Source organism: Aotus nancymaae, unplaced genomic scaffold, assembly GCF_030222135.1.
Source record: "Aotus nancymaae isolate 86718 unplaced genomic scaffold, 86718_ANA_hifiasm-v0.15.2.pri h1tg000062l, whole genome shotgun sequence".
In the NCBI taxonomy this organism is placed as follows: Eukaryota; Metazoa; Chordata; class Mammalia; order Primates; family Aotidae; genus Aotus; species Aotus nancymaae.
The window spans coordinates 28,655,615-28,681,751 of record NW_026988476.1 but is presented as its reverse complement, the minus strand read 5'-3'; positions in this window follow the sequence as shown (position 1 = coordinate 28,681,751).

Here is a 26,137-nt window from a genome sequence, read left to right as displayed (position 1 = left end):
TAGATTCCATGTGTGTGCTTGACTAGCTATTATGTAGTCTTTATTATTGACTATTGTACATCTCCCTTCCAGAATAAGAAGCATTCATCAATATTTGAGCACGAAAATCAAATAGTCTTTGGCCTCTTCTTTAATCCAAGGGAATTTTGAAATAACATACTTCTTCTGAATGTGCTATTCCAGCATCCACCATATGATCTGTTGAGGATACATTCAAAGTGATATTTTCCAAAGAAGAAAAACATGAGCTTAGATTGAGAAGTATGAAGACTTTATCAATCAGAGCTCCTGGAGGTGTCTGAAGTAAATCCAGCTTTGCCATTAGGGCTTTGTTTAGCATGATCACTAAGCTGCTTGCAAACTGACCTATTAAATCAATCCCTAGTATCCAGATTGCCGCCTTAGGAAACTATATTGCCTTGGTTTCACTCTCAAGCTCTAATCAAGGACTCTCCTTGTGGAAGTTGTGAAAATATCTATGCCATGACAAATACTATGGAAATCATGACTAAGGCAGGTCAAGTCTTGGTTTGTCCAACTCCTGCCTCCATATTCCTTACAAATATAAACAGGAAGCTAACATCTTCCCTGGTCCTCACTGAGAGGTTTAGGTTAGAATCTCCAATCTCCCCACCTTCCCAATTCAGGCCTTCCTTTTCTTTGTATCTGAATAGAGGTAAAAACCCAGAGATAATCCCATCCTTCTCCATTTAGTATGGAAACCACCTCTCTCCTTGCCCTATTTCCTTCTACTTTTGCTTTCTCCGTTTTTCCCCTTCCTCCCCCAGGCATACAAATTCTATGCCACATACATAATATGCCCTATCATTAGCATTGAGGGATGACCCTTGTAGTTGATGTCCACGCCTCCCTTAGACAAGAAAGCCCTAGAGTCTCCACCTTACGCAAACACCAGATATTAGTCAACAGTAGGGCAAGAACAAAATATAAGAATATAAAAGGTCCGAGCGCCGAGCCAAGCCGGCCAGCCCGCTATTGCTGCCCGCGGAATGGGAGAGATTTGTTTGTTTGTTAATAATCTTTCCTTCTCTCAACTCCTCCTCCCTCACCCAAAAATAGAAAGAAAGTGGAGAGGCCAAGTCTCAAAAAACGCCCCCGCGAGAAAACAAGTGTCTGCTTGGGCGCCCTGAAACGTAGAGTTGGAAGAATCGCCTGAATGTAGACTATTTAGTGTCCAAGGAATTGGGCTGTATGGTATAAGGCAAGACAGCGAATATCCCTGGGCCATGACTTTTCCCATCTTTGAAATGGCAATCATGATAACTACCTTCCCAAATTGATGTGAATCTCACATGAAATAATGTCTCGGATCTCGGATCCAAGATGGCCACTTAAGAGGAAGTCGGGATTGCAGCTCCGAGAGAAGGCGCAGAGGGTGAGTGGACGCCGCATTTCCAGACGGACTTTTACTGCCCACAGACCAGGAGATTCACAGGAGGAAAAGCCCCACGGGTCTCCAGCGCCGCTGGTTTGAGCAGAGTGGCCGCTCAGCCTACGCCCTGGAGCGGGGGGCAGTGGCTTCTTGCGCAGAGCGAGAGAGACAGAGTTCCCTCTGAGCCAGAAAGGGGAGCTGAAGCAGGGAGCCAAGCCAGGAGACCCCCGGGCAAGGGAGTGCCACGAATCTCAGAGCCGCTGCTTCGGCTGACGCAGCGGCACACAGGGCAGCGGATTTTAATTGCGCGGAGAAGCTTCCCGCATTCCCAGCGCCGCTGGTTGGACCGGAGCAGCCGCTCGGCCTGCACGGGGGGCGGGGAGCAGCGGCTCCTTGAACAAAGTGAACGAGACTGTGTCCCCTCTGGGCCAGCAAGGGGAACTGTGGCAAGGAGGCAAGCCAAGAGATTACAGGACAAAGAGGGCCCCTCTAGAAACACGGCTGAACCCGGGACGGTTCAGCTCTGTGGGGGAGGGGCGTCCTCCATCGGGAAACACCCTGCAGTTCCCAGGGCAATTTTCCGTAACCAAGACAACCCGCCACTACAGAGACTCCGTCACTACAGGGGCGGGCCAGCATAGCGGAAGCAGTTCTAACTACACCCACAGGACTGCTGGGAAGCTCACACGGAAGCTGGGCGGAGCCCACAGCAGCTCAGCGAAGCCTCTGCAGGCTGAGTGTGACTAGACTGCCACCTTGTGGGCAGGGAAAACGGTAGCAACACAGCTGAAAAACATAAAGTGCTAAACCCCTGGGCCAGAACACCTGGGGAGAAGAAAAGGGGGTTTATGAGTTCAGCTGCTGCAGACTTAAAATTACCAAAATCAGAAACACAGCAACTACAAAGTCAATAGGTGGATAAATCCACAAAGATGGGAAGAAACCAGCGCAAAAAGGATGAAAACACCCAAAACCAGAACACCTCTCCCCCTACAAGGCAGCATAACTCCTCACCAGCACGGGAACAAGACTGGATGGAGAATGAGTGTGATGAAATGACAGAATCAGCTTTCAGAAAATGGATAATAAGAAACTTCTGTGAGCTAAAAGAACATGTTCTAACCCAATGCAAAGAAACTAAGAACCTTGAAAAAAGACTTGACGAAATGCTAACGAGAATGGACAACTTAGAGAGGAATATGAATGAATTGATGGAGCTGAAAAACACAACACGAGAACTTCGCGAAGCATGTACAAGTTTCAACAGCAGAATTGACCAAGCAGAAGAAAGGATATCAGAAGTTGAAGATCAACTCAATGAAATAAAACGAGAAGGGAAGATTAGAGAAAACAAGGTAAAAAGGAATGAACAGAGTCAACAAGAAATATGGGACTACGTGAAAAGACCTAATCTACGTTTGATAGGTGTACCTGAATGTGACGAAGAGAATGCATCCAAGCTGGAAAATACTCTTCAGGATATTATCCAGGAAAACTTCCCCAACCTAGCAAGGCAGGCCAAGATTCAAGTCCAAGAAATACAGAGAACACCACAAAGATATTCCTCTAGAAGAGCAACCCCAAGGCACATAATCATCAGATTCACCAGGGTTGAAATGAAGGAGAAAATACTAAGGGCAGCCAGAGAGAAAGGTCGGGTTACCCACAAAGGGAAACCCATCAGACTCACAGCAGATCTCTCAGCAGAAACCCTACAGGCCAGAAGAGAGTGGGGGCCGATATTCAACATCCTTAAAGAAAAGAACTTTCAACCCAGAATTTCATATCCAGCCAAACTAAGCTTCATAAGTGAAGGAAAAATAAAATCCTTTGTGAACAAGCAAGTACTCACAGATTTCATCACCACCAGACCAGCTTTACAAGAGCTCCTGAAGGAGACACTACACATAGAAAAAAACAACCAGCACCAGCCACTCCAAAAACGCAAGAAATGGTAAAGAGCAGCAACACAATGAAGAATCTCCATCAACCAATGGGCAAAACAGCCAGCTAGCATCAAAATGACAGGACCAAACTCACACATAACAATATTAACCCTAAATGTAAATGGGCTAAATGCCCCAATCAAAAGACACAGACTGGCAAATTGGATAAAAAGCCAAAACCCATCAGTGTGCTGTATCCAGGAAACCCACCTCACATGCAAGGATACACAAAGGCTCAAAATAAAGGGATGGAGGAAGATTTACCAAGCAAATGGAGAGCAAAAAAAAGCAGGAGTTGCAATTCTCATCTCTGATAAAATAGACTTTAAAGCAACAAAGATCAAAAGAGACAAAGAAGGACATTACATAATGGTAAAAGGATCAATACAACAAGAAGAGCTAACGATCCTAAATATATATGCACCTAATACAGGAGCACCCAGATACATAAGGCAAGTTCTTAAAGACTTACAAAGAGACATAGACTCCCACACATTAATACTGGGAGACTTCAACACACCGTTGTCAATATTAGACAGATCAACGAGACAGAAAATTAATAAGGATATCCAGGACTTGAACTCAGACCTGGAACAAGCAAACCTAATAGATATTTACAGAACTCTCCAGCCCAAATCCAGAGAATATACATTCTTCTCAGCACCACATCACACCTACTCTAAAATTGACCACATAATTGGAAGTAAATCACTCCTCAGCAAATGCAAAAGAACAGAAACCATAACAAACAGTCTCTCAGACCACAGTGCAATCAAGTTAGAACTCAGAATTCAGAAGCCCACCCAGAACCGCACATCCTCATGGAAATTGAACAACTTTCTCCTGAATGTTGACTGGATAAACACTGAAATGAAGGCAGAAATAAAGATGTTCTTCGAAACCAACGAGAATGAAGACACCACATACCAGAATCTCTGGGACACATTTAAAGCAGTCTCTAGAGGAAAATATATAGCAATAAGTGCCCACATGAGAAGAAAGGAGAGAACTAAAATTGACACCCTATCATCAAAATTGAAAGAGCTAGAGGAGCAAGATCAAAAAAACTCAAAACCTAGCAGAAGACAAGAAATAACTAAGATCAAAGCAGAAATGAAGGAGATAGAGACACGAAAAACCCTTCAAAAAATCAATAAATCCAGGAGCTGGTTTTTTGAAAAGATCAACAAAATAGACAGACCACTAGCCAAACTAATAAAAAAGAAAAGAGAGAATAACCAAATAGATGCAATAAAAAATGATAAAGGGGATATCACCACAGATGCCACAGAAATTCAAACCATCATCAGAGATTATTACAAACAACTCTATGCACATAAATTAGAAAACCTGGAAGAAATGGATAAATTCCTGGACAGTAGTCTCCTCCCATGCCTAAACCAGGAAGAAGTCGAAACCCTGAATAGACCAATAACAAGGTCTGAAGTCGAGGCAGCAATTAAGAGCCTACCACCCAAAAAAAGCCCAGGCCCAGATGGTCTCACAGCCGAATTCTACCAGACATACAAAGAGGAACTGGTACCATTCCTACTGAAACTATTCCAAATAATCCAAAAAGAGGGAATCCTTCCCAAATCATTTTATGAGACCAACATCATCCTAATACCAAAACCCGGCAGAGACTCAACAAGAAAAGAAAACTACAGGCCAATATCCATGATGAACATAGATGCAAAAATCTTCAATAAAATACTGGCAAGCCGATTACAACAGCACATCAAAAAGCTTATCCACCATGATCAAGTAGGATTCATACCGGGGATGCAAGGCTGGTTCAATATACGCAAGTCTATAAATGTAATTCACCACATAAACAGAACCAAAGACAAAAACCACATGATTATCTCAATTGATGCAGAGAAGGCCTTCGACAAAATTCAACAGCCCTTTATGCTAAAAACCCTCAATAAACTAGGTATCGATGGAACGTATCTCAAAATAATAAAAGCTATTTATGACAAACCGACAGCCAATATCATACTGAATGGGCAAAAACTGGAAGCATTCCCTTTGAAATCCGGCACTAGACAAGGATGCCCTCTCTCACCACTCCTATTCAATATAGTACTGGAAGTTCTAGCCAGAGCAATCAGGCAAGAAAAAGAAATAAAGGGTATTCAATTAGGAAAGGAGGAAGTCAAATTGTCTCTATTTGCAGACGACATGATTGTATATCTAGAAGACCCTATCACCTCAGCCCAAAATCTCCTGAAACTGATAAGCAACTTCAGCAAAGTATCAGGATACAAAATCAATGTGCAAAAATCACAAGCATTCCTATACACCAATAACAGACTTAAAGAGAGCCAAATCAAGAACGAACTGCCATTCACAATTGCTACAAAGAGAATAAAATACCTAGGAATACAACTAACAAGGAACGTAAAGGACCTCTTCAAGGAGAACTACAAATCACTGCTCAACGAAATAAGAGAGGACACAAACAGATGGAGAAACATTCCATGTTCATGGTTAGGAAGAATTAATATCGTGAAAATGGCCATACTGCCCAAAGTAATTTACAGATTCAACGCTATCCCCATCAAGCTACCAATGACCTTCCTCACAGAACTGGAAAAAATCACCTTAAACTTCATATGGAACCAAAAGAGAGCCCGCATAGCCAAGTCAATTCTAAGCAAAAAGAACAAAGCAGGAGGCATCACACTACCGGACTTCAAACTCTACTACAAGGCTACAGTAATCAAAACAGCATGGTACTGGTACCAAAACAGAGATATAGACCAATGGAACAGAACAGAGTCGTCGGAGGCGACACAACATATCTACAACCACCTGATCTTTGACAAACCTGAAAAAAACAATCAATGGGGAAAGGATTCCATGTTCAATAAGTGGTGTTGGGAAAACTGGCTAGCCATATGCAGAAAGCAGAAACTGGACCCCTTCCTGACACCTTACACTAAAATTGACTCCAGATGGATTAAAGACTTAAACATAAGACGTAACACCATAAAAACACTAGAAGGAAACCTAGGCAAAACCGTTCAGGACATAGGCGTAGGCAAGGACTTTATGACCAAAACACCAAAAGCATTGGCAACAAAAGCCAAAATAGACAAATGGGACCTAATCAAACTCCACAGCTTTTGCACGGCAAAAGAAACAGTCAATAGAGTGAATCGGCAACCAACAGAATGGGAAAAAATTTTTGCAGCCTACCCGTCTGACAAAGGGCTGATATCCAGAATTTACAATGAACTAAAAAAGATTTACAAGAAAAAAACAAACAAGCCCATTCAAAAATGGGCGAAGGATATGAACAGATACTTTACAAAAGAAGACATACATGAGGCCAACAAACATATGAAAAAATGCTCATCATCACTGGTCATTAGAGAAATGCAAATCAAAACTACATTGAGATACCATCTCACGCCAGTTAGAATGGCGATCATTAAAAAATCTGGAGACAACAGATGCTTGAGAGGATGTGGAGAAATAGGAACACTTTTACACTGTTGGTGGGAGTGTAAATTAGTTCAACCACTGTGGAAAACAGTGTGGCGATTCCTCAAGGACCTAGAAATAGAAATTCCATTTGACCCAGCAATCCCATTACTGGGCATATATCCAAAGGATTATAAATCGTTCTACTATAAGGACACATGCACACGAATGTTCATTGCAGCACAGTTTACAATAGCAAAGACCTGGAACCAGCCCAAATGCCCATTGATGATAGACTGGACAGGAAAAATGTGGCACATATACACCATGGAATATTATGCAGCCATTAAAAAGGAGGAGTTCACATCCTTCGTAGGGACATGGATGAACCTGGAAAACATCATTCTCAGCAAACTGACACAAGAACACAAAATCAAACACCACATGTTCTCACTCATAGGCGGGTGTTGAACAAGGAGAACACATGGACACAGGGAGGGGAGCACTATACACGGGGGTCTGTTGGGGGGAGGGGGGATAGTGGGGGGGGTGGGGAGTTGGGGAGGGATAGCATGGGGAGAAATGCCAGATATAGGTGAAGGGGAGGGAGGCAGCAAATCATACTGCCAGGTGTGCACCTGTGCAACAACCTTGCATGTTCTTCACATGTACCCCAAAACCTAAAATGCAATAAAAAAAAAAAAAAAAAAAAAAAAAAAGAATATAAAAGGTGCTCTGAAGCAGAGGAAAAAAAATTAGTTAAAGCTGGAATTCTTTGGGTTTCAAGTAACAAAAACAACCCAATCCCACCTGATATAAGCAAACTGGCAGGGGGGAAGGTATTTTATGGGCTTATAAAACTGAAAAGTCCATGTTTGATCTTACCTGTTGAAGATGCTTGGATCGGTCACAATGTCTCTGTGCTCTTCTTTCTAGCAGTGCTTCTTGTGGATAAGCTCCAATCCAATACAAAAGTATTTCTAGCAAATTCAGGCTTACATCTTCAGAAACCTCAGTCCAACAAAAAGAAAATCTGCTTCCCCAGCAGCTCAAACACCAGTTCCAAAGTTGAATTTCTTTTGGCTCTCATTGGCCCACTTTCAATCCCATGTCCATAGCTGAACAATGGCTGTGGCCAACAGAATGGACTGCACAGATTGGTTCAACCTAGTTACATACTCCACTCCCTCAGGTCCAGGGATGAAAGCCTCACAGGAAGCAGATGGACTGAGAATATGAAAGGGGAGCCATTGATACTAGCATGACAACTTACTTTGGAGTGTGAAAAAAAAAAGGGGGTGCCATTGAAGTAAAACTGTGTCCCCAAGAAGGCTGTGCAGGTGCTGAATGGCAAAGTTAGCAAACATTCATTACACTTCCCCAACTCTGCAGGGGTGATCAAGAAATGCTTCATAGAGGAGTAGAAGAGATTTTAGAACCAAGTTGGCAAGAATGAGCAGGAGTTTGACAGGCCAAAGAAGGCTGCAGTGACAGTAAACAGGGCATTCAAAGCTAAGGGAACACCATGCAAAAATGCTGGGGACAGACAAAAAGTCATGATTTTTTTTTTAAGGAAATCCAAGTAATCTGTTCATAGATGTGCCTGTGGGAAGTTGCAATAATTGAGAAGATACAAGTAGGCTGATTGTGTTGGACTTTACATGCTGTACACAGGGATTTTTATCATGCATGGAGAGTTGAGGAACACTGAGATAGATACATTGAGCAAGCATTTGATCTCTTGAGCAGCATGGAAGATGTGTTGGACTGGGGACAGAAGGGCTATGGGAATGGAGTGGAATCTCAGTTAAAAATGTATTCTATAACCTGAACCATGGGAACTGGCCATGAGGATTAAGAGGTGGGGCTAAACTCAAGAAATATCTAGGAGGTAGAGCTGATGGGCCCGATACTGACTGAAATGGGGGAGAAGGGCAGGATGCAAGAGAAAGAGAAGTTTCCTTGTTCAGGTTTCTGACTTAGAGGACTGTGTATAATGGAATGCAGTTTCACTAAAATACCAAATTCATAAATACTGGCCATTCCATCATCATCAAGTCTTGAATCTAACTTTCCAACTCAGAATTTTAATAAAAATACATGCCAGCAATCTTAGGTATCTTTCAGTATTTATAGGTCTTATGTGACTAACCATTTCATTCACAAACTCATTCTGCAGCCCCCACTGAACCCCTTCCCCTCACCACACACACACCCACATTGCATCTGTTCTACATGGGTTATTTATGATGCAGCTGTTTTAGCAGTTGGGATCCTCATGCTGTTCTATCACAACACAAAACAAACAATTCCTCCCCACCATCTTTGCTCCTTTTGATTTCCAGCTCAGTAAAGTTGCATATTGAGGAAAAGGCTGTATCATCCATTCTAGTCCATAAATAACAAAGCTAAGGTCATTCTTGAAGCAATGAAACTCTCAGGGTGGCATTTTTTCTCTAAGAAGTGACTTTTTGGTTATGACAGAATCGATCAGAAACCACCCTGGTATTTATTTATGTGTTGTTGTGTTTGTGAATGATATCCCTGCAGGATATCCTCTTTAAGCTTTGCAGCTGTGAATAAAGGGTCCCTGCCTAAGTGTGGATTTATTTTATAAACACGTTTATCATCTATCAAACATACTGGCTGGCAAAGGTTTTGTATATTCCATGGCTTGTAACATTCTTGCTCCTAACTATTCTGAAACTACTGAAACACATTCATATTGTTCTTGTCCTCCCTTCTAGAAAGAACTGAAAGGCTGACTTTGTCTGGGAGGTAATAGGATTAAATTGCATTTATGCTGAATCCACAGTGTGTAGGGAACATGAAGCTGTTTTCCAGATGAATCAGCTGATTCTTTGTGTTTTACAAGCTATCAGAGGCATTAATGAAAATGCAAGAAAATCTAACCAATACTCGACGGCAAATAAAGAAAAACAAAGAAAAAATGAGAATACAGGACAGATATATCATCTTCAGGAGATAGTACTCAGCTCACTTACTCAAGAATCCAAATTAGAAGCAGTGTTTCCACAGACATGGGCACATGCATTCCCAGAGTTCTAAGTCAAGGAGAAGGTTTGCCAGGGTGCTACATGAATCCCTGTCTTCAAGTCATTCCCACCAGGAAAGGCCAGGGAATGGCACCTGGGATACCAGACTGTTCCTGGCAGGATCTTCCCAAACCAAAGGATCCTGGTAAAACCAAATCTGGTCCCAAATTGGGCATAACTTATTTTGGCTCAGAACATCATGTCCAGAGCCAAATCAGAACCAACCTGGACCACAAGCAAGTGGGAAATGCTGGGCTAACACTGCTGGCGTTCATCCTCAGCTAACAACTCATTTCTGGCTGGACAGGAAATCGTGGGCTAGAATTTTGCTTACACTTTTGACATTTTTCTCCTCTGGAAGCGTAAGAAGCTCTCCATTTTTCCAAAACAGATGAAGAGGATTCAAGCTCCCCATTTAAATTTCTTTATAATTTCACTGATCTTTCTACCTCATTTCCTGCTTCGTTATGTTTGCTTGTCAATCCTTCCCTCATTTTCCCATTTCCTTTGCCACACTCCTTCTCTATCCTTTGTCTCTTTCAGTTTCTACATTTTCCTCCCATCTCTACTTATTCTCTTCTTCTAAGACCTACTTTCATTTGAGGCATTAATGTTCTTACTCCCAGAAAATTATGTTGACCTAAAAGGTTTCAACATTCAGATAGAGAAAATACCCCTCCATGAGAAAAGCAAGACTGAGAAAGCCATCAGATAAAATTCCTTAAAGTCTGACCCAGATGGTGTCACAAAATTGTGCTGATATAAACTATACAGTTTAGCACAGTTAATATCAGAATCACTCTTTCAGGTTCATATTTCTTAACATTTTAGTCAGCAAAGTTTCGAGGGCTCTCCTGTTCCAAGAGCAGAAGGTGTTAATGCATGGCAGGATCTATTAAGCTGCCTCCATGCAACTGAGACATATTGCCAGTCTTCTCTGTCACCCAGGCTGGAGTGCAGTGGTGTGACTGTAAGTGACCGTAGCCTTGAACTACTGGGCTCAAGTAATCCTCCTGTCTCAGCCTCTCTAGTGGCTAGGACTACAGGCATGTGCCATGTAATTATTATTATTATTTTTTGTAGAGACAGAGTCTCATTACGTTACCCAAGCTGGCCTCAAACTCCTGGCCTCAAGTGATCCTCCTGCTTTAGCCTCCCAAAGTACAGGGATTACAGGCATGAGCCAGTGCACCCAGACTCACCAAGCCTGAAACCCTCTGCCAGACCTGAAAATCCTCACCTTAAGGGTCAATAATAAATAAAATAACAAACCAGGAATGTTTTTCCAGAATCCAGTGACAACTGACCTCTGTTTCCTCAAAACCATGAGTAACTAGTTATTTAATCAAGTTAGATAGTTGGTATTTGGGGCATAGAAAAGATGAGATGCAAGATAGGTATTATTCAAATACTAGAGGTAGAGGCGAGAGGGTGTTGGACACAGCTCTTTGGGTTGCAAGTGACAGAAATTCAATTTGAACTAGCAGAATTGAAGGAGAAATTTATTAGTTCACAGAAACCAAGGAAGGGTTGAAGGATCAAAGTGAGAGAAAGGCAAGGATCCAGCTTTGCTTAGGAACACATGGAACCAGAAGCACATATCATGGCTTTCATCTCTCATTTCTGCTTCTCTCAACATAGCAGCACCACTGCAGGTAAGTTTCCTCCCAATGGCAGGAAATAAAGACTCCAAAAGCTTCCCTGAGCTTTACAACCACTGGCACTTTCAGAGAGGGACTGACTGTCTTCTTTACTCTAGTTTGCAAAATTCTCAAGGCAGGACTCTGATTGGCCCAGACTTAATACCAACTCTAGGCTAATCAGCTATGCCCATGTGGTCACTGTACACGTATATAAAATCATGGCAGCTTTCACTGGAACCACATTGTAAGAGTAGAGGTAGACGAAGCTCTCAAAAAGTTCAAATATTTAAGTAAAATCACTTTTCATAAGTGTCTTAGATACCTCAACCAAGCAAGATTTAAAAATATTATACCATGGTAGACTCAAATTCATGCAGTGACCTTTTAAGGAGCAGCACCTCTGTCTCTAAGATGACACCAAAATACCAGGGCTATTGGACAAATGTCTTTCTTAAAAGGGGAGGTAACCACAGACGTGCCAGAAACTTTAAAATCCCTGCTCACCTTCTAACCACCTTGTTTTTAGGGAAATTAAAACTGAAGTCATTTCTATAATTCTAGGAAATGTTTTTGATAGCATAATAATTGTGAAAGAGGAGGCACTATTGGGAGGATAAAGTAGAGAACGTATGTAAAAGAACTTTTCACAAATAAGAGAATTTTAATATTGCATTTTATTAAGCATTTGGGCCTAATCTCCTAGACTACTGTCTTTTAAAGACTACTGTCTACCTTCCTTGCAGGAGTTAAGGCTGAAGATGACATTAAGTTCCTCTCTATGGCAGGGTGGGTAAGACTTTCGTCAGGTTTACTTCTATGAGGAATTATGCTTGAGGTTATCACACAGTCAAATAAACTTTTTTTCTTATGGAATAGATGGAAAGGGGTTCAGAGGACTAGAGGGGCCCTGTTTTTTATTGAACAAAGTGATTTTGTTCTGAGGTTAAGTTCGTATGACCCAAAGTACAGGCTGGTATGCAAAGAGTCATGCATTGATTTAAACAATAATAAATTGTGGTTCAGAATGTCGGGGGAGAGCTGTTCCCTCATGGACACTGAAAACCATACAATTTCACTGCTGTGATTTCAAAATAAACCTTGTGCTTGTTAAGTTTTGGATTTGTAGCAAATACTAGGAACTCTTAAAAATGGATACTTAATCCAGGACAATAAGTTATGATGCTTATAAAATAACTCTTATAACTCCAAATGGTTAGGTAAATAAGTAGAACATAAATCATTATAAATAGCCAATAAAATTCAGAACTTAACAGTCAAATAATAAGTTTTTAGATCATAAAATCTGGCAAACATAATATGGTGACTCAATTCTATGCTATCCAGGATTCAGGGGCCTTTTAGTGGGATAATTTAGGACAGAGCTCATCCCTGAAAATCCATGGGACCCACGAAAGCAGGTGTGGTTTCCAAGATGTAAGGAACTCAACTGTACATGGAAGCTATTCAATAATTATTTGTTGAATTAATTAGTTAATTGCTACAGAGTAGCTAAGTTGATAGAGCAGCATTAACTTCTACCAGTGATAAGGGGAGACTCAGTACCATTCATTACTATGTGGCGGCTTACATGGGCTCTGGAGATGGCAAGCAGAGTACACCACGGCCCTCGCTTTCCAGGAGCCACCATAATAGGTGGTGGAGTTTCCTCGGTCATTGTCTTTCTATTGCTTTTCTCCACTATACCAGGTAACAGCCCAAGTGGGCTCTACTTACTGAGCCTCCCTTATCCCCATGTACCCCAAGACATCTCCCTCAAGGATTTTGTGATGTCTGATGGTTCCATCAGTGGAGTCACCCTCCACTCAAGATCTGGATATACAGGGGTGGGACCCCCACAGAAGGGGCTGTGACTATCAGCCTACTTCTCCTAGAATGTCCCTTTAAGCCCTCTGACTAAATGATGATAGCAACAACAACTCACTTGCAATAAAAATTAAATTCCTTACATTTATCTGAGCTTTACCTTCAGTGTTAAAGCAATAGACTGAGAGAGAAGCCGAAACCCAAATCATTTTCTCGTCTCCAAATCCAGTGTGATAAACTTTTATATCTATTTCATATATAAGTACATGTAAGGCTTATATTGAAATAGATATATCTATTTCAATAAAAGCCTTACAAGTACTATTTTTCTAACCACGGCCACATATTGCTCATCAGACACAAACTGACAGCTCACTATGCCCAGGAACATTCTTTGAGTCCCTAGGGCCTTTGTTCCTCAGAAGCCTCTTGCTCTGCAGTCACAAGCCACTTCATGATCCAGTCAACCCCACCTGCCCTCTGAGGCCTTCCGTGCCTCCCACAGGTCTGGCCACAGTTCCTCCCTCTGTGTGTGCCTCTCTCACAGCCCTTGAGCACATTCTGTCATGTTTATGATTAGCTGGGCTGTCTGTCTCCCCAGTTAGACTGTGAGACCCAGAGGGAAGGCAGTTTTGGCTTAGTTCTCCTTGTAACTGCTCAGCACAGTAGACACTCAGATGTCTGCTCAATTAAACTAATTCCAAAATAAGCATCTTTAAATCCAATTTTTCCATAATTCAATTTGTGTGTGGAGACAAGGTCCAACTGTAAAATGTAAAGTGAATCTTTGCAAACATTTTAAAAATGATATTTAGCAGTTCTTAACAAAGAAGTAGCAAGGTTCGAGCTGGTGGAGATCCAGCCAATCTGTTTTCTGTTCTCAGCTCCACTCCCTACCTTTGCCTTCAGCGATGACTGGCAATTCCAGTTCTGCAGGCTTTCTAGGGCTCTGCAGCACACTTTGGGGTGCTTCTTGGTGGCCTCGTCTGCTGCCCACATCAGATTCAGTGTTTTATACTGTTAAGTCAGTTCCTACTCATCCATCTGCTTCTGTCATCCAAACGTTGTGGGTATATTTCATCTGGTGATGTTGCCTCACCCATAATCTTTGTTCTTTGGGTTTAGCTCTTTTTCAATTCTTAATATCCCTCTCATTTTAGTGATATTTGCAAATGAATAAAATATAAATACAGGTATTCATTTCACCCATGTTTTATCAGACTTCTCTCAACTAATTATTTTGTCAAGTGATGTGTTAATAAGTGTAAAATTATCATGTAAAGTTTTTGTTGGCATTAATAAAACACATATTAACACAGATGATTTAAGAAAAATATTCTAATAAAATTTTTTATAATTTTCTAGGCCAGGTACAGTGGCTTACCCCAGTAATGTCTGTACTGTGGGAGGCTGACGTGGGCAGATCGCTCGAGTCCAAGAATTTGAGACCAGCCTGGGCAACATAGTGAAACCCCATCTCTAGCAAAATAAATAAATAAATAAATACAAAAAATTAGCCAGGCATGGTGGTATGTGCGTGTAGTCCCAGCTACTCAGGAGGCTAAGCTGGTAAGATCCCTTGAGCCTGGGAGGTCGAAGCTGCAGTGAGCCATAAACACACCACTGCACTCCAACCTGGGTGACAGTGCAAGATCTCATTTCAAAAAAAATTTTTAAGTAATTTTCTATAACTTGACTTTGATACAAGAAAACTATTACAAAGAAACAAAATAAAATTCTCTTTTAAGTTCATAGGGAGGCCAGGCACAGTGACACACAGCTATAATCCCACCACCTTGGGAGGCTGAAGCAGGTGGATCACTTGAGGTCAGGAGTTGGAGACCAGCCTAGCCAACATGGTGAAACCCTATCTCTACCAAAAAATACAAAAATTAGCCAGGCATGGTGACATCTGCCTGTAGTTCCAGATACTCAGGAGGCTAAGGTGGAAGAATTGGTTGAACCCGGGAGGTGGAGGTTACAGTGAGCCACAATCGTGCCACTGCACTCCAGCCTGAGTGACAGAGTAAGACTCCATCTCAAAAAATAAATAAATAATAATAAATTCATAGGGAAAGGCTGGTGGAAAACTGAGAAAAAGTCATCTTATTCTACAATTCAGTCCTACGTTTACTCTCACTTCATCTTTGTGAGCGCAGCGCTATGTGAAGAATGCATTTCTGAACAGGTAGGTTACTGAACACACATAGTTTGAGTTCAATATTGTCTTGTAAAAAAGAGACAGGCCACCCTGAACAGAATAACATCCTCCACTCACCTTAAACAAGAATTTAAATGAAACAAAGAATCACTGTGATAAACAGAATATAACCTCTATAAAGGGGGGGCCATCAACTCAATACCAAATAAAAACAGTTATGGGAAGAGAGAGAGACAAGACACTAGAGACTCCAGAGCTATTCTTTCCTGCCAACTAGCTGTGACCATGTCAGCATTGTCCCTTAACTGCTCTGTGCAGCAGTTTTCTCTTCGAAATGAAGGGGTTGGGATTTCTTGTCTGCTTGGATTTTCAAGGAGCTTGACTCTCCCACACTATAAGCACACACATTCCCACTCTTGGGTGCAATGGTCCAGGGCTCTCCTTCATTTCTTCCAGCTCCTGCTTGGTTCCTTTCTCTTAGTGCCATCTCCAGACACCCTCCTGCCCCCATTCGTGATGGACTTTGCCGTTTTGTCTATTGACTCTCCAAAAAGGATGATGATGAGTTTGGCTTACCCTCAAATACCACTCTCTAGCTTGGGTTTTGATCTGCTAGACTAACATCCCAGCCTACACCCACGTCATTCACTTGTAAGTTGGGGAAGAAAGATTCAATCATTTCTGTGTTTTCTTTCAGTTCCAGAATCCTAAGATTCCATCAACATAGCAAAAGCCTGAATAAATAAAGTTTTCTTTGGTCAAAATAAATCTCTGCTGTGTTTGATCAGCATGAAGAATGGCAGGTTCATCTTCAGCAAGAAGGCAAGGAATTTTCTGCCTTAAGTGCAGAAGGAAATCTGTCTTATTTTAGAAGCACATCTCTTCCTTTATTTTCTTTGGTTCAAACGAGGCAGTGTTGCTATCTATAAACTTCATAGATATTTGGTTTCAAGTACTTCTGTAATGGAGGGAAACTGATGCAGAATGGAAAAATAACCTGGAAGGATCTCTATGTCAGACTCAAAGCTGCCATTGCCATATGTTTCTTAGACTGGGGAAACACTTATAAAGCTTCCCTTCTTATAAATGTTTATTGAAACAGAGCTTTTGACAGGGGTCGATCTGACTAATATCATTTTCCTGTTAAATCCTGAATTGCTTTTGTTGCTGAGTGCTCTTAATAACAAAAATGAGGACATTGTGTCTGTAGCAAAAGACAGACCTCTAGGGCAGGGTTTTACCTTGCCCCACTTGGCCCTCTCTTAATATGGAGGAGCAGCCATGCCAGTGTTTATCTGATAAGGAATGATTCACAAACTTGGAAGAAATCAGGGCATTTAAGAGAGTTTTATTAGGCTGGGCACGGTGGCTCACACCTGTAATCTCAGCACTTTGGGAGGCCGAGGTGGGCGGATCACCTGAGGTCAGGATTTTGAAACCAGCCTGGCCAACATGGTAAAAACTCGTCTTTAAATAAAAATAAAAATAAGTAAAATTAAATAGAAAATAAAAATAAATAAGAAATACAAAGAGAGTTTTATTATAAAACTCCAAAAAAGAAGAAAATTAACATTTATTGAGCATCTACTAAGTGCCAAGCACTATTACAGGCACCTTGTAAAAATTATCTTTTATAATTCTCATGAGAATCTTATGCAATAGGTGATACTATCCCAGTTTTATGGATAAAAGATACCCAGCTCAGAGAGATATGTAAGTAGTTCAAGTTCACATACCAAATAAGGAGTGAGAAGCTGGGATATTATTCCAGACCTGTAATATGGATTTTATATCTTTGTGGTATGTGCCACAGACCTTCAACTTCATTTCAACAAAGGACAATCTGCATATGGAAAAAGAAATCATAGAATCATATAATTTTAGACCTTGAAGAAACATTAGAGGTCACGGTGCAATTTCTCTCATATTATAGATAAGGAAACAGATCCATAGAGGCTAAATGATTTGCCCAAATTACATGGCTGTAGCTGTGCAAACTGTGAAAATCTTCCCTGATTAAAGTATTAGAGATTAAGATGCAGGCCTCTGTGGTTAATTGGAGAATAGATGTCTTCAATCAGTACAAACTGTCTCATTTCTTTCAAATAATTAAAGCTGTAAAATTTCCAGGTGAGAATTTTTAAGACAACCCAAAGATACAAACTACTATGAACTTTAAGAAAGCTTTCTTATCAAACCAAAGCCCTCCAGACCTTAACTGTTTTTAACTCAGAATCAAAACGTGACTAAGTCCCTCTGCAACTAGAAGCAGCAATGTAGTCTGTTTTTTCGAAGCTAAGAATTCTCTCAACATCAGGACAATAGGTTAGCAGAAATGGTGGGCGACAAGATAGGAAGGAGAAATGGAGGAGAAGAAATAGAAAACATGCATCCACTTTCAGGCCAAGAAACAAACAAAATTAATTCCACATACTTCTCCACTGGCGTAGGAATGATTTTCCATACAAGCTCACATATAAGTATTTGCATTTCTTGACCATGAGTCCAAGACTCAAACAGATTGTCTGCCTACAGAGAATTCAGTCTTAATCATCAAGCCGCTAGCCAATCTCAGTTATATTTTATGGGTAAAAGCAGACATTTAATAGACTTCTCTTCTCAAAAGGCAAAAGCTCTAGTGAAGCCAAAGATCATCTACAATTTTTAAAAAGCTTAAAGACATTTACATATTGGCTTTTATGAGCTTAAACTCCAAAGTCTAGAGAGTTATGTAAATAACAATATTCAGGAAAAGAAATTTATCTATTTAAGTTGGGCTCATGCAAAGCTTGGATACAAATAGTGCCTGGTAGAGAAATAAACATGATTCCTAAGAGTCTTCTCATGTGGCTAATCCCTCCAGGCAGTGAAGGACTGGATTCTCCACAGATGTTTTCACCAACTTTTTTCCTTGGAGCAACCAAATAGGTGTAACTATTAATAAGCATCTGAATGCGTGGTCTGCCTGCTAACCCCAGAGGGCTATGGACAAAAGTTAGAGTGGAAAGATGATGAAGCAACTTAAAAACTCTTATGGAACGTTATTTGATGCACTTGATTCATATACAGTCAACTCACTGGAATACAGCTTTTTAAATAAATTAACTGAAGGTTAACAGATGAAGTCATCCATGCTTGTTTGGAATGCTTCAAATTAGTAATGTTATCTCTCTTGGGTTTAAGTTAATCTACTTAACAGATCCTCACTTGGACTTGAACTACAGAGGCCAGTAAATGGAAAGGAAAATAATCACACAATATAGAATAACACCATTAGTTCATGACGTTACACAAGTTTTCTTAAAAGTTTCTGGCCATGTTGTACAACATTACCCCTTTAACCAATATGTGCTGATGCAATTATAGTCACTAGTAAACGGCTGGTTTAAAATACTTTATAACATTTTCACTGTATAGGAAGGAAATTGCCTGCTCTTGATGGTGAGGAGATGGTGTGGGACTTGTCAGAGATCCTGACAGGCTGGTATCCGCTGTCTACCGACCCGAAAGTGCTGTCAGGATGTCTAACAGAGAGATTCGTGGCAGTAACAAATGTTTTCCATTTAAAAGCTGTACAAAAGCCAAGCAAGAAAACACAGTTAAAATATTAACTATTTATTTTTGAAAAAGTTTACCTATTACTGTCTTACCCAGAAGTAGAATCAAACAAAATAATTTCACTCACAGCAAGCAGCCAATTTGGTTCTTTCTTGCCTCTTTTGCCTTCATGGAAGAATTGGAAGGATATTAGGAAAAGAGGTTTTATTTTTTTTTTTTTTTTTTGAGAAGGAGTTTCGCTCGTTACCCAGGCTGGAGTGCAATGGCGCGATCTCGGCTCACCGCAACCTCCGCCTCCTGGGTTCAGGCAATTCTCCTGTCTCAGCCTCCTGAGTAGCTGGGATTACAGGCACGCGCCACCATGCCCAGCTAATTTTTTGTATTTTTAGTAGAGACGGGGTTTCACCTTGTTGACCAGGATGGTCTCGATCTCCTGACCTCGTGATCCACCCGCCTCGGCCTCCCAAAGTGCTGGGATTACAGGCTTGAGCCACCGCGCCCGGCCCAGAGGTTTTATTTTTTAACTTAAGGATTTAAAAAGTTTTTCTTTATCCTTAAATGTTATTGTTCATTTGTGCCGAAGTATCTCAGTCTCAAATATATTGATCTCTAAAGTGATATAATTCTTTGTTGTAGGGGGCTGTTCTATACATTGTAGAATGTTTCTGGTCTATAACTGTTAGATATCAGTAGCACCTCCTCCCACTCACACCCGCCTCCCAAGTTGTGACAATTAAAAATGTCTCCAGATGTTGCCAAATGCTTCCCCATTGAGAACCACTAAATGCAAGAGCTTGGCTCAAGGAATCCTGTTACAGCAAAGTCAAATGGCTGTCAAAATAGGAAATGTAGGCAGTGAAGCTCATAAGCACCATTGCCTATAGGCAGGCCCTAGGTAGACAGTTTTGCTTACCGTCCAGTGATGATGGGGCCAGAGCTCCTACCACAACTGCAATGGCCTCTTTGGAAAGTGAAGTGTTTGTTCACCAAAGGCTGGTCAAGAAAAGTCAAATTTTAATTTTAAAAAAATATAAGCTTTGGAAGATCCAAGATGGTCGGTTAGGAGCAGCTCAGGATTGCAGCTCCCAGTGAAAGCGCAGAGGGTGAGTGGACGCCGCATTTCCAGACGGATTTTTATTGCCCACAGACCAGGAGATTCCCAGGCGGAGGAGCCCCAAGGGTCACCAGCACAGCTGTTTTGGCCGGCGCGGCTGTTTTACCGGCGCCCTGGTGTGGCAGTTCCCAGTGCAGCATAAATGGGACTGGGTCCCCTTCTAGCCAGCAAGGGGAGATCCGGGAAGGCAGAGTTGCCCATTCATCTGATTAAAAAAAAGGGGACTGAAACAGGGAGCCAGACCAGGAGATTCCCAGGCAAAAAAGCACCACCAATCTCAGCGCCGCTATTTCAGCCGGTGCAGTGGGTCGCCGCATGGGAAATCACACAGATCCCGGCACCTTTTCAACAGGCGACTGGAACACCTGGGACAGAGTCAACTGTTCAACTAAAAAAACAAAGGCTCTGAGGCAGGGAGCCAGGTGATCAGGCTCGGCTGGTCCCACCCCCCACAAAAAAAAAAAACAGCAACTGGAAACACTCTGGGTTGAGAGTTTCACAGCAAGCACAGCTGAACCCAGGACGGGCCAGCTCTGTGGGAGGGGCGTCCGCCATTACCGAGGCACTCCACCACTATGGAGGTAGTCCATCATTGCTGAGGCAGTTCTAACTACACCCATATAAACGGGACTACAGGGAAGTTCACACAGCAGCTGGGCGGAGCCCACAGCAGCTCAGCAAAGCCTCTGCAGGCAGACAGTGACTAGGCTGCCTCCTTGCCTGGCAGTGCAGCCCTGAAAAAAGGGAGCAGCACAACAGAAACTCATAAATAAAGCCCTAACTCCCCGGGACAGAACACCTGGGGGAAAAAAATGGTTTATGAGTTCTGCTGCAGCAGACTTAAACGTACCTGCCCAGCAGCTGAACTCCTATAAAGGACAGACTGTCTCCTCAAGCAGCTCCCTGACCCCCGTATATCCAAAGAGTCACCTCATAAAGGAGAGATCAGACTGACATTTGGCAGGTATCCTTCTGGGACAAAGATAGCAGAAGAAGAAACTGGTAGCAACCCTTACTGTTCTGCAGCTGCTGCAGGCGATCCCCAGGCAAGCAGGGCCTGGAGTGGACCTCAGCAGTCCTACAGCAGAGGGGCCAGACTGTTAGAAGGAAAACTAAGAAACAGAAATAACTTCATCATCAACAAACAGGACGTCCACTCAGAGACCCAATCAGAAAGTCAGCAACTACAAAGACAACAGGTGGATAAATCCACAAAGATGGGAAGAAACCAGAGCAAAAAGGATGAAAACACTAGAAACCAGAACACCTCTCCTCCTACAAGGGATCACAACTCCTCACCAGCAAGGGAACAAGACTGGATGGAGAATGAGTGTGATGAAATGACAGAATCAGGCTTCAGAAGGTGGGTAATAAGAAATTTCTGTGAGCTAAAAGAACATGTTCTAACCCAATGCAAAGAAACTAAGAACCTTGAAAAAAGATTTGACAAAATGCTAACGAGAATGGACAACTTAGAGAGGAATATAAGTGAATTGATGGAGCTGAAAAACATAACACAAGAACTTCATGAAGCATGCACAAGTTTCAACAGCCGAATTGACCATGCAAAGAAAGGATATCAGAGGTCGAAGATCAACTCAATGAAATAAAATGAGAAGACAAGATTAGAGAAAACAGGATAAAAAGGAATGAACAAAGTCAACAAGAAATATGGGACTCTGTGAAAACACCTAATCTACATTTGATAGGTGTACCTGAATGTGACACAGAGAATGAATCCAAGCTGGAAAATACTCTTCAGGATATTAACCAGGAAAACTTTCCCAACCTAGCAAGGCAGGCCAATATTCAAGTCCAGGAAATACAGAGACCACCACAAAGATATTCCTCAAGAAGAGCAAACCTAAAGCACATAATTGTCAGATTCACCAGGGTTGAAATGAAGGAGAAAATGCTAAGGGCAGCCAGAGAGAAAGGTCAGGTTACCCACAAAGGGAAGCCCATCAGACTCACAGATCTCTCAGCAGAAACCCTACAAGCCAGAAGAGAGTGTGGGCCGATATTCAACATCCTTAAAGAAAAGAACTTTCAACCCAGAATTTCATATCCAGCCAAACCAAGCTTCATAAGTGAAGGAAAAATAAAATCCTTTGCGAACAAGTGAGTACTCAGAGATTTCATCACCACCAGGCCTGCTTTACAAGAGCTCCTGAAAGAGGCACTACACATAGAAAGGAACAACCAGTACCAGCCACTCCAAAAACATACCAAATGGTAAAGAGCATCAACACAATGAAAAATCTGCATCAACTAACGGGCAAAACAGCCAGCTAACATCAAAATGGCAGTATCAAATTCACACACAACAATATTAACCCTAAATGTAAATGGACTAAATGCCCCAATCAAAAGACACAGACTGGCAAATTGGATAAAAAGCCAAAACCCATTGGTGTGCTGTATCCAGGAAACCCATCTCACATGCAAGGATACACAAAGGCTCAAAATAAAGGGATGGAGGAAGATTTACCAAGCAAATGGAGAGCAAAAAAAAGGAGGAGTTGCAATTCTCATCTCTGATAAAATAGACTTTAAAGCAACTAAGATCAAAAGAGACAAAGAAGGACATTACATAATGGTAAAAGGATCAATGCAACAAGAAGAGCTAACGATCCTAAATATATATGCACCCAATACAGGAGCACCCAGATACATAAGGCAAGTTCCTAATGACTTACAAAGAGACTTATACTCCCAAACAATAGTAGTGAGAGACTTTAACACCCCGTTGTCAAGATTAGACAGATCAACCAGACAGAAAATTAACAAGGATATCCAGGACTTGAACTCAGACCTGGACCAAGCAAACCTAATAGACATTTACAGAACTCTCCACCTCAAATCCACAGAATATACATTCTTCTCAGCACCACATCACGCCTACTCTAAAATTGACCACATAATTGGAAGTAAATCACTCCTCAGCAAATGCAAAAGAACGGAAATCATAACAAACAGTCTCTCAGACCACAGTGCAATCAAGTTAGAACTCAGAATTCAGAAACTAACTCAGAACTGCACAGGTTCATGGAAACTGAACAACTGGTTCTTGAATGTTGACTGGATAAACAATGAAATGAAGGCAGAAATAAAGATGTTCTTCGAAACCAATGAGAACGAAGACACAATATACCAGAATCTCTGGGACACATTTAAAGCAGTCTCTAGAGGAAAATATATAGCAATAAGTACCCACATGAGAAGCAAGGAGAGATCTAAAATTGACACCCTATCGTCAAAATTGAAAGAGCTAGAGGAGCAAGACCAAAAAAAACTCAAAACCTAGCAGAAGACAAGAAATAACTAAGATCAGAGCAGAACTGAAGGAGATAGAGACATAAAAAACCCTTCAAAAAATCAATAAATCCAGGAGTTGGTTTTTTGAAAAGATCAACAAAATAGACTACTAGCCAGATTAATAAAAAAGAAAAGAGAGAATAACCAAATAGATGCAATAAAAAACGATAAAGGGGATAACACCACAGATTCCAGAGAAATTCAAACCAGCATCAGAGATTATTACAAACAACTCTATGCACATAAACTAGGAAACCTGGAAGAAATGGATAAATTCTTGGACACTTGCCTCCTCCCAAGCCTAAATTAGGAAGAAGTCGAAACCCTGAATAGACCAATAACAAGGTCTGAAGTCGAGGCAGCAATTAAGAGCCTACCACCCAAAAAAAGCCCAGGTCCAGATGGGTTCACAGCATTCCTTCTGAAACTATTCCAAATAATCCAAAAAGAGGGAATCCTTCCCAAATCATTTTATGAGACCAACATCATCCTGATACCAAAACCCGGCAGAGACTCAACAAGAAAAGAGAACTTCAGGCCAATATCCATGATGAACATAGATGGAAAAATCTTCAATAAAATACTGGCAAGCTGATTGCAACAGCACATCAAAAAGTTTATCCACCATGACTAAGTAGGATTCATCCCAGGGATGCAAGGCTGGTTCAACATACGCAAGTCTATAAATGTAATTCACCACATAAACAGAACCAAAGACAAAAACCACATGAGTATCTCAATTGATGCAGAGAAGGCCTTTGACAAAATTCAACAGCCCTTTATGCTAAAAACCCTCAATAAACTAGGTATTGATGGAACGTATCTCAAAATAATAAAAGCTATTTATGACAAACCAACAGCCAATATCATACTGAATGGGCAAAAACTGGAAGCATTCCCTTTGAAATCTGGCACTAGACAAGGATGCCCTCTCTCACCACTCCTATTCAATATAGTACTGGAAGTTCTAGCCAGAGCAATCAGGCAAGAAAAAGAAATACAGGACATTCAACTAGGAAAGGAAGATGTCAAATTGTCTCTATTTGCAGACTACATGATTGTATACTTATAAGACCCCATTGTCTCAGCCCAAAGTCTCCTGAAACTGATAAGCAACTTCAGCAAAGTCTCAGGATACAAAATCAATGTGCAAAAATCACAAGCATTCTTATACACCAATAACAGACCTAAAGAGAGCCAAATCAAGAATTAACTGCCATTCACAATTGCTACAAAGAGAATAAAATACCTAGGAATACAACTAACAAGGAACGTAAAGGACCTCTTCAAGGAGAACTACAAACCACTGCTCAATGAAATAAGAGAGGACACAAACAGATGGAGAAACATTCCATGTTCATGGTTAGGAAGAATTAACATCATGAAAATGGCCATACTGCCCAAAGTAATTTACAGATTCAATGCTATCCCCATCAAGCTACCAATGACCTTCTTCATACAACTGGAAAAAACCACCTTAAACTTTATATGGAACCAAAAGAGAGCCCGCATAGCCAAGTCAATTCTAAGCAAAAAGAACAAAGTGGGAGGCATCACACTACCGGACTTCAAACTATACTAAAAGGCTACAGTAATCAAAACAGCATGGTACTGGTACCAAAACAGAGATATAGACCAATGGAACAGAACAGAGGCCTCGGAGGCAACACAACATATCTACAACCATCCGATCTTTGACAAACCTGACAAAAACAAGCAATGGGGAAAGGATTCCCTGTTTAATAAATGGTGTTGGGAAAACCGGCTAACCATGTGCAGAAAGCAGAAACTGGATCCCTTCCTGACACCTTACACTAAAATTACTCCAGATGGATTAAAGACTTAAACATAAGACCTAAGAGCATAAAAACCCTAGAAGAAAATCTAGACAAAACCATTCAGGACATAAGCGTAGGCAAGGACTTCATGACCAAAACACCAAAAGCATTGGCAACAAAAGCCAAAATAGACAAATAGGACCTAATCAAACTCCACAGCTTCTGCATGGCAAAAGAAACAGTCGTTAGAGTGAATCGGCAACCAACAGAATGAGAAAAAATTTTTGCACTTTACCCATCTGACAAAGGGCTGATATCCAGAATTTACAAAGAACTAAAACAGATTTACAAGAAAAAAACAAACAAGCCCATTCAAAAGTGGGCGAAGGATATGTACAGACACTTTACAAAGAAGACATACATGAGGCCAATAAACATATGAAAAAATGCTCATCATCACTGGTCATTAGAGAAATGCAAATCAAAACTACATTGAGATACCATCTCACACCACTTAGAATGGCAATCATTAAAAAATGTGGAGACAACAGATGCTGGAGAGGATGTGGAGAAATAGGAACACTTTTACACTGTCAGTGGGAGTGTAAATTAGTTCAACCACTGTGGAAGACAGTGTGGCGATTCCTCAAGGACCTAGAAATAGAAATTCCATTTGACCCAGCAATCCCATTACTGGGTATATATCCAAAGGATTATAAATCATTCTATTATAAGGACACATGCACACGAATGTTCATTGCAGCACAGTTTACAATAGCAAAGACCTGGAACCAACACAAATGCCCATTGATGATAGATTGGACAGGGAAAATGTGGCACATATACACCATGGAATATTATGCAGCCATCAAAAACAATGAGTTTGCGTCCTTTGTAGGGACATGGATGAACCT